This window comes from Saccopteryx bilineata, chromosome 3, assembly GCF_036850765.1.
Source record: "Saccopteryx bilineata isolate mSacBil1 chromosome 3, mSacBil1_pri_phased_curated, whole genome shotgun sequence".
NCBI lineage: Eukaryota > Metazoa > Chordata > Mammalia > Chiroptera > Emballonuridae > Saccopteryx > Saccopteryx bilineata.
Genome location: NC_089492.1, coordinates 283,259,691 through 283,277,083, shown reverse-complemented (window position 1 = coordinate 283,277,083; position 17,393 = coordinate 283,259,691). Strand labels below are relative to the sequence as shown.

At 51.7% G+C, this 17,393-nt stretch overlaps 1 protein-coding gene and 1 non-coding gene across 2 annotated transcripts in view; both read left to right on the top strand.

The window, feature by feature from the left end:
• KAZN (kazrin, periplakin interacting protein) overlaps window positions 1-17,393 on the top strand; it is a 760,285-nt gene that overhangs the window by 557,994 nt on the left and 184,898 nt on the right. The window lies entirely within an intron of this gene.
• On the top strand, window positions 1,057-1,131 carry TRNAP-UGG (transfer RNA proline (anticodon UGG)). Its single transcript has one exon. It is a non-coding gene; the product is annotated as a tRNA-Pro (tRNA).

The window sequence follows — 17,393 nt, the reverse complement described above, 5'->3', positions numbered from 1 at the left end:
AAAAGGAGCTTAAATACATCAGGGGAGTTGTGGGTTAGGTGTCAGGAGAAAGAAGGGATGCAGAGGAAGACTGCACACGGCTAAAAGAGCACAGGTTCCGGAGTCGGGTGGGTTTGGGGGTCACGACCTCCCTCCTGTGCCCTTGCTTCTCTGAGACACCTTTTCTCCTTTGTAACCTGGGGGTTATTCATCACATTCAGAGGTCCTTAGGAGGACAGGGTGAAATAATGTCTGTCAAGCACCCAGCGCAGTGCCTGCCCAACCTAGAGCTCACTGGTAATATCACCGTTATGGAATTGTCGCACGGTGAGCACCGTAGGAATGCCCGACACACCCTTGGGAAGGGGATAGATACAGAGAAGCAGCTGGGTCACAAGCCCGCAGACAGAGCTGCAGCCGCCCAATGCTGGGATTGTAAGGCTCTGCAGAGCGGGGCTCAGGGACACTCGGCCCTGGGGCCCCCCTCTTGTTGCAGTGCTGAGGATGCCCACAGATTCATTAGCGTTACAATGGCTGTCCCCCAGAGCCAACATCTATCTGTTGTTCCCTGACTTGCCCCCGAGGCTAGGCTGCTCGTTATCTAGGAGAGAGCATCTCAGCTTTCCATTCAGAGTCCCTTAAGCGAGGCTGATGGCAAGGTGGCCCACTTTATCTTTTCTTGGAATAGTTTTATTGAGATATAATTCACATACTATGCAATCCACCCACAGGGTACAGCCCTCGGCAACCTCTGCGGTACTTTCTCTGTCTAGAGATTTGCCTATTCTGGAAATTTCACAGAAAACAGACTCATATGATACCGGCCTTTTGTGATTGGCTTCCTCTGTTGGCGGCCGCGAGAACAGCACCGGGTGCTAGACCAGTGGCATCAAGACCAGACCTTGGCTCAGCAACCACGGAACTTGAGTTCTGGCTAGGAAAGAATTCAGCGCCAAGACTCAAACTGTAAGAGAAAGTGCATTTAGAAAGTCACAGAAGTGGCCTGGCCTATGGTGGCACAGTGGATGAAGTGTCGACCAGCAATGCTGAGGTCGTTGGTTTAAAACCCCAGGCCTGGCCCTGGCCAGTTGGCTCAGTGGTAGAGCGTTGGCCTGGCGTGAAGGAGTCCGGGTTCGATTCCCGGCCAGGGCACACAGGAGAAGCGCCCATCTGCTTCTCCACCCCTCCCCCTCCTTCCCCTCTGTCTCTCTCTCTTCCCCTCCCGCAGCCAAGGCTCCATTGGAGCGAAGTTGGCCTGGGCGCTGAGGATGGCTCTGTAGCCTCTGCCTCAGGTGCTAGAATGGCTCTGGTTGCAACAGAGCGACGCCCCAGATGGGCAGAGCATCGCCCCCTGGTGGGTGTGCCGGGTGGATCCTGGTCGGGTGCATGCAGGAGTCTGTCTGACTGCCTCCTCGTTTCCAGCTTCAGAAAAATACAAAAAAAACAAACAAGCAAACGAAAAAAACCCGGCCTGCCCAGTCAAGGCACATACGAGAAGCAACTACTATGAGTTGATGCTTCCTATGAGTTGATGCTTCCCTTCCCCCACCTCTCTCTCTCTCTCTCTCTCTCTCTCTCTCCTCTAAGATTAATAAACAAAATCTTTAAAAAAAAAAAAAGTCACAGAGATAGAAATGAATTGTAGAAGAAATGGGCTCAGGGAACAAGTTACAGAGGCAAAAGAAGGGCCCTGGAAGCTCAGGAGAGAGAGAGAAGCCAGGAAAACACGCCGGGGGGAGGGGTGGGAAAGGCGCTCTTGTCCCACAGAGAGAGCGGCCTGGGTCCTCTGTCTTGCGCTATTATTTATCTGGAGCTATCAAGGGAGGGTCCCAACAGAATATTCATCAGATCTCCAGGTGTGTCCTTTCAGGGTCCTGCTCTCCACTGATTGGTCAGCACCAGGGCAGGGGGTCATTAGTCAGTGCAGCTGGTCCTGAGGTCAGCCCTGGCCTCGCCTGTCTGCCTTTGCTGCTTTTCTGGACCTGGAGCTGAGACACAACTGAGGCCTCGATGTATTAGATGTGGGTCAGAACCTCATTGTCCTGAGGGCTTAATGCTTAAGGGCTTCTCTCTATGGGAGTCTAGCCCACATGACTAGCAGCATGTGAGGGAAGGGAAGATCAGGGCAGGGTGTGAGCCGCCTGACCAGCGCTATGCTAGGGCAGGAAAAGCCATCCTGGGGGCGAGGTCCTTGTTTTCCCAGTTTTGTTCATTGCTAGACCCCAGGGACTTTCCACCTTGGTGACTTTCTTTACCTGACCCAGCGTCCTACTCTGCTTTATGTCTGTCTGACTGCCTACCACGCCTTCACTCCCTATAATGTTTTCATGGTTCATCCATATCGTAGCCTGTGTCGGGACTTCCTTCCTTTGCATGACAGAATAATATCGCACGGTCTGGATGGAGCCTGTTCTGTTTACCCCTTCGCTAGCCGACAGACGCTCGGGTTGCTTCCCCGTTTTGGCCATTGCGAATCATGCTGCTAGGACCATTCCTGTACCATTTTCCAACTCAGTTCTGCCTCTCTCTGACAAAGACATCTCCATGGAAACAACTAAGTATTGACAACATGAACTAGAGTGACAGCGAACACACTTTAAGATGATGCACATTTAGAGACAGGTATCCAAATACCTCTATGTGCATACTTATTCCATTGGCATGCACCCCGGGGCCCCCGCAGACCAGCCTCCAGATCTCACCAGCAGGTTGACTGGGAAGAAGTCATTGCAGACATTGTCCCCCGGCCTCATCACGTGCACCCTGTGACGATCCAGGAGATGACTTTTTCTCAAGTCAGTGTAATGAGAACTGTTGTTTGAAAGAATCGATTCCCTTTTAGCTTGTGGAAGCTGCATCTCAGGGCTGCCCTGGCTTGCCTTCGGCTGTGGCCACTGAGGTGTCCAGAGGCAGGTTACCAGGCCAGCGCTGACGTCGGCTCCATGCAGGTTCCGTCCCCAGCACGCTTCACACACTAGCCCGTTTTGTCCTCCAACAAGCCTGCAAGATGCGAGAGCTGTCGTGACTCCTGTTTCGCAGATGAGAGATCAGAGGCGGACTTGGCCAAGGTCACCGGCAGGAGGTGGCAGAGCTAGGATTTAAATGTAGTTCTTTTTTATGCTCAAGTCCGAGCTCGGTACCATGACCGCAGGACCGTGTGCAGTTTCAAAAAAACCACCTCAAATCATCTCTGAGACGTGGAGGAGAGGAATAGAGCTCCTTAATCTTGAACTTCCTTCATTCACTGCTTTTTTTTTTTTCCCACCCCTGATCTAATCTCAAATCTGATTATCACTCACCTACTCCGAACCTAATTAGAACGTCCTTCCAGTATCAGGAGAGCCTGATATCAACAGCCCTCATCTGTCGGCCCTTCCTCTCCACAGCCCTCATCCGTGGCTCCAGCTGATGGGGAGGGCAGGATCAGTGTGTTTTCTGCGTGTCTAAAGCATCCTGGCTATTCCTCCTTCCGTTCCTGCTGCATATGGTTAGGTCTCTTATATCGACTCCACCAACTATCAGTGAGCGAAAGTAATTAGAATGTAGGGATGGGACCATTCTGCCCTGAAGCCTTACCTGGGTGTGCCCCACCCCAGTCACTGCGTCCTGGCACCGAGTGAATCCCGGGCAGCCAGGACACGTGAGGGAGAACGTCATGGTCTTCTCAGCGGTCATCTCCAACGGGAACAGAACCTCTGCTCTCTGGGCCAGGAGACCCCCCTCCCCTTCTCCAGGTACAATGTGAATGGAGCCTTCTTAACTATTTCCCTTTTTTTCTGGCACTATGGCCAGGGAGGGAGTGCTGTAGACTCTCTTCCAGGACATACTGAGGTTTTCCTTGTGGTCCTAGGATGTAAATAGCCCATGGACTTGTGTGAGAACATCGGTGTCTTATGCTTGGTACCCACCAGTTTACACAACACACGCGTACATACTTTGCACTCAACACACGCGTGTGCTAGGTTGAGTTTGTTCATTGCATCTTCAGACTACATCTAAGCAAAGCAAGGTTTATCCACTGAAATTATAAGGTCTTTTCTCCAACAGACCTAAATTAAATTATTGGAAGACGCTGAATCTAGTTAACAAAGCATCTGCCTGCATCTTGGCACGCTGTGGCCGGTCATGAAAACAATGACTTCTTATCAGGTTCAAGTTGCCAAGAAGGGCTGTTTTGCCTTCACTCGGCCCTCTTGTCTTAAAGTGCATGTGACTTGCAAAGCCCTTCCTAATTAGAAGGAACGGAAATACAGAAACAGAAGACAGGACCCCTGCCCTAGAGTGACGGAAGGAGCAGGAAAGGAGGACAAATGACGAATTACTATGATTGTGTCTTCAAGAATTCTGACAAAGGACCCAGCTTCCTCTCTGATGTTTCTGACTTCGCTGAGTGCTAACAGTAGACCTGCTGTCTTCTTTTCACTCGCCACCCATCCCTCTGATTTCCTTCCAGGGAATCACCCCTCCCTGCTGTTAATCCACTTAGTTCAGGTGGTATATCCAGTGGCGAGCATGCCGGTCTCCAGGCTACCCTGATTGGTTCACGGATGGGCACTTGACCCAATCAGAACCAGGGAGACACAGTGAGGCTTTTACTGAGGCCCCCTGGATGAGAAATACATACTTACCAATGAATGAACTTGAACAAGGGAGAAGATGAAGCGGGAGCTGCTGGCAGCCCTTTTGCCTCCAGGAAGACAGAGCCCATCAGAGGAGGGGACCAACACCAGGAGGGAAGCTGAGAGACAGAAACAGGCTGGTGGCATTGCTGAGCTCCTTGGCCAATTGACATCTGAACGCAGAACAACCCTTAGACCTTCTGGTTATTTTTTTTATCTTATTTTTATTAACTTTAGTGCAGTGACATAGATAAATCAGGGTACATATGTTCTGAGAAAACATCTCCAGATTATTTTGACATTTGATTATGTTGCATACCCCTTACCCAAAGTCAAATTGTCTTCCGTCACCTTCTATTTGGTTTTCTTTGTGCCTTTCTTTGTGTCTTTCTCCCCTCTCCCCCACCCCCTTTCTCTCCTTCCTTGCCCCCTCCCCACCCCCCCCCACCCCACTCCCACCCCTGTTACCATCACATTCTCGTCCATGTCTCTGAGTCTCAATTTTATGTCCCATCTATGTATGGGTTCATATAGTTCTTAGTTTTTTCCGATTTTCTTATTTCACTCCGTATAATGTTATCAAGATCCATCCATGTTGTTGTAAACGATCCGATGTCATCATTTCTTATAGCTGAGTAGTATTCCATAGTATATATGTACCAAAGCTTTTTAATCCACTCGTCCTCTGACGGACACTTGAGATGTGCCAATAATTTTCTTTCTCTTTAAACCAGTTTGGGTCGTGTTGTCTGTCACGTCTAATTGAAAGTCCTGACTGACACCGGTGCCTACGGAGTGTGCCGGACACGGGAAGGAAGGGGACATTAATATGAGCAAGCAACAATCCTGCCTCTCGAGGCTCTCACAATAGAGAACAACACAGATCCGAAATCATAATTAAAATGCAACTTGACAATTCCTGTAATAAATGTATGAACCAAATGCCGGGGGGGGGGCCAGAAGAGGAAATGAGTGACTAACCTTTTTGTTGTCTATCTCCCAGTCAAGGGCCTTCTCAAAGCCAGACAGGTTTAGGGGCACCTGTGTGGAGCTGCTGAACCCAGGAGGAGGCCCCTGCCTCTGGGGGGGGTGCCCTAGGGCCGAGACCCACGTGGTTTCCCATTCCAGGGAGCTTCCAAACAGTCCCTCCCCTGTTCCAATCAGACCTGGTAGGGGTTGAATTGCTTTGGATTGATTTTTGCTGGTGGTGCCTTCCAAACCCGCAGCCCAGAGACAAATAGAGATTAGTCACGTCAGGGAGGCCTCCCTCCTGACAACAGCCCCAAATCAGCCAGGGGTGAAGTCATTTAAATGAAGTTTAAAAATCAGCATCCCCCTGTGTACCTCGCCTATGGACAGGCACTTTGGGTCAGTGAAAACACAGCAACGACAATCATAGGAGCCACCGTTTTTATCTGCTCCAAATAGGCTGACATGGGCTGAGCCCTTTGAGTCTATTCCAGGGTGTACACACCTCCGCAGACCGGCACACGGGGCCAGTTTCACCAGTTACTGACCACTGGCACGGCGCGTGGGCTTGATCGGTTATTAGTTGTTTGTATTATCGCCCCTGCGTGCGGTCTCACTTAATCTTCATGACAACATCGAGACAAGGGCTGTGCTGTACCCATTTTACAGGAGAGGGAAGAAAGGTTAAGTTACCTGCCCAGCTAAGAAGGAACAAAGCTGGGATTTGATCTTAGGTAGGTCCTATCGCTTATGCGGTTCCATTTATGCCAAGACAAGACCTTTTTCTGCAGCTGGGTCTTTGTGTCCCTGGAACCTTGCTTTGAAACACCTGGAGGGCTGTATGCCCTGTTGTTCTCGCATGATTGCCATCGGGACAGGACCCAATGACCAGCCAAGAGTTGTCCCTCTGTGTGGCCAGCAGACCCTATCTCAGCAGCAGGCACCTGCCTCCTCAGCGGGACTTTGAGACTCTGCAGTGTTGGGGGGTGAGATGTAGTTGATGGAACCTCTGCTCTCACCTGGAATGTTCCAGAAAACAGGTGTCTGTGTTTCAAAGTCAGCTTTGAGCAGAAGTGGAGACTGAGTGTCCGTGGACATGGTCCTTACCTGTCTCCCACTTGGCCAGAGACGTGAAACTTGAACTTCCCATTTAATTTTCAAAGACTTGCATCGAACACTAGGTTTGGGGAATCAGAGACAGATTGGATTTGGCTCCTCACCTTGGGGAACCCTGGCTCACCTGTCAGAGAGAGAGAGAGAGAGAGAGAGAGAGAGAGTTGTCTTAATGACCACAGTACAATCCCAGCTTGACGATGACGTCTGGTGTGCAATGCGGAGTGCTCTGCGAACCAGGAGAAGGAATGATTCACTCAGCTGAGGAGTTCATTTCAGGGGAAAATTAAGGACGGTAGGGGTCCATTTGGTCCTCGAAGGATGAAGAGGAGTTTGTGAGTAGAAGTGAGGACACAGGCCTTTCAGGCAGGCGGGCCCACCCAGGCAAAGACACAGAGATTCAGGGTGTGTGTTTGGGGCAGTAAAGAGTACCTACGAGCTGGACCGTGGTGGTGGTTGGGGGGGGGGGTGGTGTGTGAAGGGAGAGGCGTTGCAGCAGAAAGGCAGCGGGTTTGCTCATTCATTCTTTCACTCGTGACTTCCTTCTGTCCTGCGAGGGGGCAGTTGTTAAGTGTCTGTAATGAGTGAGGCACAGGTCGGGAGAGGAAAAGTCCAGGGAACTAGGTGAGGACAGAGTCTCTCCCCAGACCAGAATGCTCGGTGAGGGGCGCGGGGGGCACCAAAGAGCTGAGGCCACAATGGACCAGGCGAGCTGAAATCATTCTATATAGTTAAAAGTTTAATGGCAAGGGACTATTTCTTTTCTTCTTCTTTTTTTTTTTTTTTTTTACTTTTTTTTAGATTTTATTTATTTATTTCTAGAGAGTGGAGAGAGAGAGAGAGAGAGAGAGAGAATGAGAATGAGGGGAGAAGCAGAAAACATCAACTCATAGTAGTTGCTTCCTGTATGTGCTGGACCGAGCACACCCAGGGTTTCCAACCAGTGACCTCAGTGTTCCAGGCTGACACTTGATCCACTGCGCCACCACCAGGGCAGGTCAGGCTCAGGGACTGTTTCAACCAGGGGGGGATTTGCTACATCCAGGGTGGGCGGAGCACAGCCTTAACCCTTAAAGCTGAAATGGTGGCAGAAGCCAGGCCACGGGGGAGCCCCACTCTGAATTCAGATTGCCAGGGGCCGTGTATCAACCGCAGCCCTTTCGGGCTGTGTCACTTCCGCTCTCTGGACCTCTGTCTTCCCATGTGTGAAGTGGAATAAGACAACACCCAGCCAGCCAAGCGGTTCTGATGTTCTGAGATGCGGAAGAGTGAATGCAAACCCCTGGTCCATTCCTGCGATGGGATCTTTCCCCTCCACAGTGTATTGACACAGGCAGCAGGATGCTAATCAATGTTGAATGCAAAGATGCTGGGCCATGGGGGAACTTTCTCCCTCCAGCCCCTGCCCAAGGTCAGGGACGCCTCTCTCCACGCCAAACATCACATCTGGAGATGCCAGGGGACAGGCTTTTTCCAGGCAAATGTGGACACAGTGCCTTCCAAGTATGAAAACAGGTCACCCCCCAGGCTGGAGTAGCTAATGGAGATGACAATTAGAATTGCTTATTAGGACCTGTCTTCTAAAGTTCCCTTGTGCTTTATATAGAATCTACAATGTATCTGCATGGATGGCAGGTCTTCTTGATCTGGTGTCTTTTAAAACCAGATCTTAGTACCCTGGCTGCTCCTGGTCTCCCACTCCCCCACCTCTGTGGTAGCCCCCCCCCCCCAGTTCTTTCCCTAGCCCAGCCCCATGTCCCCTGTCTGGCCCCAGCTCAAGATCTCAAGTTAGATGAGATACCTTCTTTGGTCTCCAGACCCCCTCTGTCGGACTCCCCAGAGCCCTGCACATCCCCTCCTGACACTCACCCCACTTTATCATAACTGTGTGCTCAGGTCTGTCCTCACCACTAGACCTTAGATTTGGGAAGGCACCGCCACCGTGGGTCCTGTCCCCTGGCTCACCCCTGGCACTCAGTAGGACCCTGGGAGGATTTTGTGCGGTGGTAGTTGAATTGAGCAGTAGTCCCGGCCGCTCTGAGTGGTAGTCTGAGCCCCTCTGGGCCTCTGCCACCAGCTCCACCATGGGAGACAAGACGGCAGCCACCATCATCTCTGCCTTTGCCACCAGAGCCACTGTATGATCCCATTCCACTAAAGGTTGTGGGGCTCAGCCCTTGTGAGTGACACATGTCACCTCTGTGGGATAAGGACCCTGTGTAGTCAGTGCTCCGGGCCCCCTGCTCTTCTCTTTTGCAAGCCCTTTGCTCATAGGTGACTATTTCATGAACTACCATATTTAAAGCAAGGTGACCAGCACAGATATCAAACATCCTGGTTTCCCCCGGGAGTTGCTACAGCCCCTGCCTCGGTCCCACACACTCCTGGGGGGTAAGATCTATGCTCGTCTTATCATCCCTTTGTCCCCAGAGCCGGACACTGAGTTGAGAAACAGCAGAAAAGGTTTGATCCTAAACTCACTAAACCCAGAGAAATCAGAAGGTTCTTTCATCCTTTTGAAGGCCCCAGACCTGGCTGGCTCTGTGAGCATCCGATACCTACCCCAAGGCTCCACGCATGGGTTTCCCTGTGGGGAGACACTAGTCTCCGGAGAACTCCATTATTGACACAGTATAAACTTGGACTTGAAGAGACAGAACAGAAACAGGAACTAAGGATGACCATTTCCCCGCGCCTAGCACGGTAGACACTTCCTTGTCATGCCCTTCTCCTGAATCCCAAGTTCGGGTGTTCTTTCCCCAGGCCTCCTCGGTCTCAGTGCTTGGCCATGGCCCTGCCGGGGTCCCTGCGGGGAGGGGAGCCAGCCTGGTTCGAGGCCCCGATCCATGGAGGGACCTCAGAACCAGCCTTGAGCTTTCCTCCCTTCCGCTTCTCCTTCGAAAATGTGTTATTTTGTGAGGCCAGCATGAGTGTGATTTGCTCTGCGCCCAGGCTGTGAGTGGGCGGGGAGGGAAACCGACAACCAAAGCTGCACTCCACTTAGACCAGGGGCATGAAATAGAAAGCCCAGAGCGTTCGCTTCCCCCGGTTCCCACTCCAGCCACTGCACCAATGACAGAGTGACTGTTGGGTCAGGGGACGTCCATCCACCGCCTGGACCACGGGCAGGCAGCCTGTTTCCCTCGCCTGCGTCTGTTTGCTGCTCTGTGATGGTGAGAGGACGGAATGACATATAGCACATAGTGGTCACTGATGGGGTGCTGTTGTTTGTGGTGTTGATGATAACAGCAGTGCCCTCCCTTGGACTCAGCTCTCTGTGTCCGTTTTGCCCGGTGTCTTTGAAGACCCCCCAGAGTGTGGAAGCATGGGGTGGACTGCGGGCGGAGCAGCTGGCATGGCCCTGGTCCGGGAGTGCTTGTGCCTCCCGGCTCTGAGTCCTCAGGTGTCCCCCGCTGAGCCTGCGGTGTGAGGCAGGCTTTGTGCTGTGCTCGGGCGGGCGGAGGGGAGACAGAGACGCCGTCGTGCTGCAGGAAGGACAGGAGCACACGGGGTGACCACGGAGGCTGAGCCAGGGCTGCCTCCAAGGCCACCGGAGGGGAAGTATTCAGACACCCCAGAAAGCATCGGCTTCGCCGCCACTGCGGACTGCTGCTGCACCTGTCGGGCACTCACGGTGGGCCACCACTCCCTGGGACCCAGGCTCGGAGAGTGGAAGCAGCTCTCCCAAAGCTGCACAGAAGAGACCTGGGATTCAAGCCCTGGGTGACTGACCCCAGAGGACAAAATCCCACCCATTTGCTGGGAGTGAATGCCCCACCATGGCCCTTTTCCAGCGGGCAGTGCAGACCCAGAACAGCTGGGCAGGACTAGGGGTCGGGGATTCCGGCGGGCCCTTCTGTTGCTGGCCTCGCCTCTGCACGTCCTTCCAGAAATGGGAACAGAAGGTGGACATTGAACCCCGGGGCCTCTGATCGGCTTCGCCGTTTTTCCTCGTTCTTCCATCTCCCGTCCCTCCCTCTCGAGGACCCCCGTGATATTGTTGCCATTAAGAAAACACTGACTGCCCTGGCCGGCTGGCTCAGTGGTAGAGCGTCGGCCTGGCGTGCAGAAGTCCCGGGTTCGATTCCCAGCCAGGGCACACAGGAGAAGCGCCCATCTGCTTCTCCACCCCTCCCCCTCTCCTTCCTCTCTATCTCTCTCTTCCCCTCCCGCAGCCGAGGCTCCATTGGAGCAAAGATGGCCCGGGCGCTGGGGATGGCTCCTTGGCCTCTGCCCCAGGCGCTAGAGTGGCTCTGGTCGCAACAGAGCAACGCCCCGGAGGGGCAGAGCATCGCCCCCTGGTGGGCAGAGCGTCGCCCCTGGTGGGTGTGCCGGGTGGATCCCAGTCGGGCGCATGTGGGAGTCTGTCTGACTGTCTCTCCCCGTTTCCAGTTTCAGAAAAATACCAAAAAAAAAAAAAAAAAGAAAGAAAGAAAGAAAAAAGAAAACACTGACCAGGAAGCCAGGACCCATTCACCAGTCCCTGTTAGCATCTCGGGATGCTCTCCCAAGGGGGGATGCCAGTCCCAACAAAGCCTGGCAGCCGGTTCTTGTTCCAGCCGCAGCTTGTAATCAAAGTACTCCAGCTCCTCCCATGATTCCTGCCTGTTCTGACCCTCCAACCCCCACTTATAAGTCAGACTGTCCCAAGCTTCCCCAGCCGCTGATGTTTATTTCTCACTGCTCCAGTGAGCAAGCGCCCTTCGTGCGTGGCCTTCCCCTGTGGGAGCACAATGTGGGGGGCGGGTCCAGACCCATCCGGGAACCTCAGTGCGGGGGCGGGGGGGGGGTGCTGTGAGTGTGGATTCAGCACCGCGCTGCCCTAATTACAGGCTGCTGCCGGACACTGGTCATTTCATGAGTCGGTAGGACATGGGGCCAGGCTTTATAATTTCTTGACGCATTCTGTAATTTTTCTATCTTTACCGATGATGGTGTTTTCCATGAAGCAGAACACATAGGGATGGGGGGGGAGTGATTGTCACAGCCCCCAGACTGTTTCCAGCTTCGTATTAAAAGGGTCTTCTCCTCCCCGCTCTGAGGAGAGAAATACTGATGCGGATGGGGTTCGAAGCATTGTAAACTGGCCTGTGTCTCCGTTTCTTGCTAATCGATATCCCAAAGCCGTGATCGGGGGTCACGTGTGTGCACTTGATCCTGTTTGCCTTCATGTTGGCAAATTACAGGCGTCCAGGTGAGGCGCCTTCATGCCAGAGCCTGTGAGGAGCAGGTTTAATTAACAAGCAGATTTTCTGGAAAAATCCAATGATATTAAGAGCCTTGCTCTATGTGGTGGCCGCTAGGCTGTGCTAGCCCACCCTCAGCAGCCCCCCAATATCTATCCCCCCCCCCGCCCATGACTTTGCCACTAGTCCTGAGGGATCAGGGAAGAGGGAGAGAGGGGTGAGAAAAATCACAAGTTTAGATTTTTTTCCCCACTGAGATGAGGACCAGGGCCTCATCTCTGCAGACAGTCCCAGAATTTATCCAAGCCTTGGATCCCTTGGCTTTGACCCTTGCAGGCCTGCTGGGCAGGTGCATTGAGGATGAGGTCCGTGGGCCCAACTCTGGGGAAATGAAGGCCCTTCTACGCAACAGCAAACAACTGCAGGTTTTGGAGTTAAGATAGTTTGAGGGTTGAGTCCCAGTTCTGTTCATTACTTGCTGTGTGATTTTGATCAAATGGCTAACTTCTCTGGCCCTCTGTTTCCTCATCTGTAAAATGGGGCTAATTACAGTGACTCCCTTATGAGTTTGGCACAGGGCTTGTCATGCGGTCACTCTCTCCCAAGGGGAGCTGCCGTGAGGTGTGTACCGTGGTGGCTCTCCTTGTGGTCCTGTCGTTCCCATTATTACCCGTACAAATCTTACTCTGCAACCAAGTGTGCCAGAAGTCCTACTGGGTTCAACCCCACCACCATGGTAAGAAGTTAAGACTCATCCTTTGGTTGGGTCCCTCCACGCCTGCCCGGGGTCACACGATAATCCAGAAAGTGTATCTGTCATCTGGACTGAGGAAGGGCCTGCAGTCTTTCATCCACAGTGGTCTCGGCTGACCTGCTCCTTGTCCAAGCCCACCTGACCCCCCAGAGACAGACAGCACTCTCGCCTGAGCCTGGCGTGTCTTTGTTTGAGCCCCCGTGTCCAGGGTCTAGACCCACTGGCCCCTACCTGGTGCCTACATGTGGCCATTCCCCTCGTAAGTCCCACCACCTCCTCAGCATGAGGGCAGAGACCCAACACAGGTCCCCACTACTGACAGCCCAGCACCTTGCCTTCCACGGATTGGGGAATCAGCCATCTCCTCTCTTCTAGAATGTTTTATATTGCTACCTCCGGAATTATCACCACTTCCTCTCCCCTGGCCCGATTCCCTTCGTGAGCTTCCTGTCTGAGAAACAAAGGTCAGGAGGGAGGTGTGGCTTCAAGTAAGCTCTGCTTTTCTTTCTGACATGCAAACCTCCCTGAGGCCAGGGGGCTGACTTTCCTTCCGATTGGGAAGGGGACCTGGCGAGACTTTGCCGACAGCTCTGGCCTGGTGTTTTACAGCAGTGAAATCAATCACAAGTTATTATTTTAATACGGTGTGCCTCACCATTATTATTAGTAGGTCTGTGACGGGTGAGCAAAGAAGAAGCTTTCTGGGCATCTTCCCTCCACCCCACTGCCCTAGTCTGAGCCACAGAAATCAGCTGCCGTGAACCTGTGACATCTGCATGAGCAGTGGTGTGTGTCTGCACGTGTCCAGTGCTGAGTAGCATTATCAGTTCTACGACCTCATACGACTGCATTCATTCAATCAGATGCAGTGCTCTGATTGACCAGACTTGAGTCACACGCTCACTCCTGGAGCCAGATTGGGCTTATCCCCATGGACTGAGAGTACGGGAAATAAAGGAAGCCAGTGAAAATGGGGGTGCTGTTGTTAGAAGGGGGCATGAGAACTGTACAGACAACAGGGCAAGAGGCCACCCCCAGCAGACAGAGCCCTCCATTCTTGTATGAGAAGCTGAATTCAGGTGCGAGTCTGCAGGGACCGGACCCTTAAATTGCTTTGGGAAAACACTGGGCTTGGAGCCAGAAGGCCACACTTCAGGTTTTCCATTGTGTCACGCTATCTATGGGACCTCTCTGGGTTTGTTTCCTTCTCTACAGAATGGGAACTAAAAACTACTTCACAGGATAGTTGTGCAGCAGGGCCATCCTAAAGAACCATCTACAATGATAAACATGTCCTGTCTCTGCACTGCGTACCGTGGCGGCCATGAGCCACATGTGGCTACTCAGTCCTTGAACTATGGCTGGAATGACTAAGGACCTAAATTTTTCATTGTACTTAATATTAATGAATTTAAATAAACACGGTCGCATGTGGCCTGCAGTGGCCATATTGTACCGTACAGTTACGGGGTAGTCAGTAGGCTCATGAATGCAAAATTGCTTCATCAATGGTGAAGTGCAGTGAAGGCTTTGTCATCGCATGTTTAAGTGGCAAGAGGACCAGATACTGTGTGATAAAGTCGGGATCATGCTTGTGATCCTCGTAACTGCTGGTCTCAGGGAGACCTACGTGGGGAGCTGGCGGTGAATTCCGAGAAAGGGGAGATGGGAACTGCTGTATGTTTACATTGTGTTGACAGTAGACTCTAGGAAAAGCTGAAGCAGATGACCAATAAAGAAGCCTTTGCAGTAATCAAGCCAGAGGTGATGGTGGCAGGGAGCAGAGAAGGACAGGGGGGGTGGGGTCAGGGTCTAGTTTAATGGAGAGCCAGCGAAACTCACCGGTGGGTCAGATATGGGGTAGGAGGAAAAGAAGTCAAGAATGACTCCTGGGATATAAGCTGGAGCGACTGGGAGGAAAGCATTTCTATTGGTTGAGACAAGAGAGGACTGGGGCAGAAACAAATTAAAGGGCAGGAGGCAGGGGAAATCGGGAATTCAATTTGGGGCAGGTTAAGTGGGGGATGTCTGTTGGTCATCCAAGAGTTTGAAATTCAAGGAAGAGATCAGAGCTGGTCATATAAATTTGGGAATCATCAGCATGGAGTTGGTATTTAAAGTCATAATACCACCAAGGAAGTGAGTGTGGATAGAGAGAGAAGAGGCCTGAAGATTGAGCTCTGGGGTCCTCCGACATCCGGGGTCAGGAGGAGCAAGAGGTTCTGACAAAGGCTATGGAAACAGAGCAGCAGGTGAGGTAGGAAGGGAACCAGTAGAGAGTGAGGTCCCAGAAGTAAGGTGTGTCAACAGAGAGTGAGTGGTGGACAGCCAGATGCTGCTGAGAGGTTAGGGTGGAGCTGGAAAATTAGCCACTGGGTTTAACAGTGTGAAGGTCAGTGGTGGCCTTGGGTTGTTCAGAGGAATGTTGGCACGAATAACTGGATGGATGGATGGATGGATGGATGGATGGATGGATGGATGGATGGATGGATGTTAACTAATGCAGCTGACTGCAGCATCCTTTGTGTGGATCAGCACATAAGCAGATGTTGCCTGACACCCTGGATGCCAGAACCAAACCTGTCAAGATCGATCCCCTGCTCACTGGAGGATTAGAATCTTGGCACCGTCCAGTTTGATCATCTTCCTTGGATTACCCATGATGCTCTCAGTTGAACTTTTTCTGTTTTTGAGGCTTGAGAAGGGAAGGAAAAGCAATAAAATGAGAGAGGAAAACCAGACCTGGGATTCTGGGTTTGCTTGGTTTTGTACTGCATTTGCCAAGCTGTTTTTACCTTGCCAAATCACCCTGCCTTTTTGGGGAGATCAGGTTAGCGGTGCCACCCACATCCACAAGGGGGTGGCCCTGGTGATGTTCCTCTCCTTTAAATCCAAGGGAGAAAAGGGTTGGGATCAGCTTCTCAGTTGTGGTTAGGGAGTTAGAGGTTTTATGTAGTGTGTTATTTATCTTTTCATGGGTTTGTTTGGTTGCTCTCATTCCTCAGTCAAGGACAGAGAATGGAGCCTGTCTTGCATTATTACCCTTAGGCTTTTTCTCAAAGCCCTATTTCCTATAAAGCAACCTCTGGCTTCTCCTCATAATGAAAATCAGGTGACTTGGGAGGCATGAGGCTCAGATCTCGGCTTAGGCTCATGAGAGTCAAGGATTAACTTTCAGGAATGCCCTGAGAGTCACGTTGGTAGTTTGAAATTGGCAATTGATGATGGAGAGAGTATTTACACCAATGCAATTGGCAACCACTACAAATCAGGTGTCCTCCCACCTCCAGAGCTGGTCTTGAACATTTTACCAGCACACCACTGCCCATGGTCCTCAACATTAGGAAAGAGATCTTCCGGGATCTATGTGAAGAGCAGTCTCAGGAATTTTCTGCTTTCCTAGCATGGAAGAGATTTCAACCCAGGTGACTGCCACATAAAGAGATATGCTCAGGCCTGACTAGATGGTGGCGCAGTGGATAGAGCGTCGGACTGGGATGTGGAGGACCCAGGTTCGAGACCCTGAGGTCGCCAGCTTGAGTGCAGGCTTATCTGGTTTGAGCAAAGCTCACCAGCTTGAGCCCAAGGTCTCTGGCTCGAGCAAGGAGTCACTTGGTCTGCGGTAGCCTCCCGGTCAAGGCACATATGAGAAAGCAATCAATGAACAACTAAGGAGCCGCAACAGAGAATTGATGCTTCTCATCTCTCTTCCTTCCTGTCTTTCTGTCCCTATCTGTCCCTCTCTCTGTCTCTGCCACAAAAAAAAAAAAAAAAAAAAAGGAGATATGCTCAGAAAGATGTGTTGCCCACCAACTTTCAGAGTTGACATCCTGCTTCAAGCTCTGCTAGGCGCTGACGGTGTGACGGGAGTGAGCTGCTCCACCGGTGAGTGGGGGATGAAAAGCATCTGTTTGGCTGAGAAGAGGAGGAAGGAGAAGACCAAGACAAGCTGAGTGGGGCCGTGATCGTCACAGATGCTAGGATCTCATCTCATTAGGGCATCTCAGAGGCTAGCTGCACAGACGGGAACAACGGATGAGGAGAGGGCTTTGTGGCATTGTCAGTGTTATCAGTTCCCTGTCCCCGGTCTGATCTGCACGATCATCGCCTCCATTGTCACCTGTCCAATTTACAATCTTGTAGTGGCAATCTCTGTAGTAGCAATCAGGATGGCATCGGGGACTGTGGCTGCCGTGGACTCTCTATAATGCACACTGAAGAGGGAGCTCTAGGCAGGTGATGAAATGGGTTCCTGGCAACAGAGCCGAGAACGGAGAGTTGGGAGGGCACAGCTTGGGTGTGCAGGCCAGAGCTGGGCTTATAACCATCACTTCTCTGCAGGTCTTTGCAAGGTAAGCAGACATGGTGTTCAGCAAGGGGTGACGGGTGTCTGGAGCTAGATTGCATGGATTCCAGTCTTGTTCTACCACTTACTCTGTGACCTTGAGCACGTTTTACCTGCTCTGTATTCCTTACTCTGCCCACCTATAAAATGAGATGATGATAATGATGATACAAACAATACTGTGCTCATGAAGAGTAATGAGTCATCTATGTACAACACTTAACACAATGCCTAGTGCTGGGGTTTGGAAAAGCCCAGTCTACCACTTAGGATATTCCAGAGCCATTCACACTGAAACCAGAACTTAAGAAAACAAATAGGTCTTTGGGCAAGTTAAAAGCAACTTGTATTAGTCAGATATCCTTGATTTTCAAGTGAGGAAATTAACCCAAACTATCTAAAGCCCCCCACCCCCAAATTGAAAATAT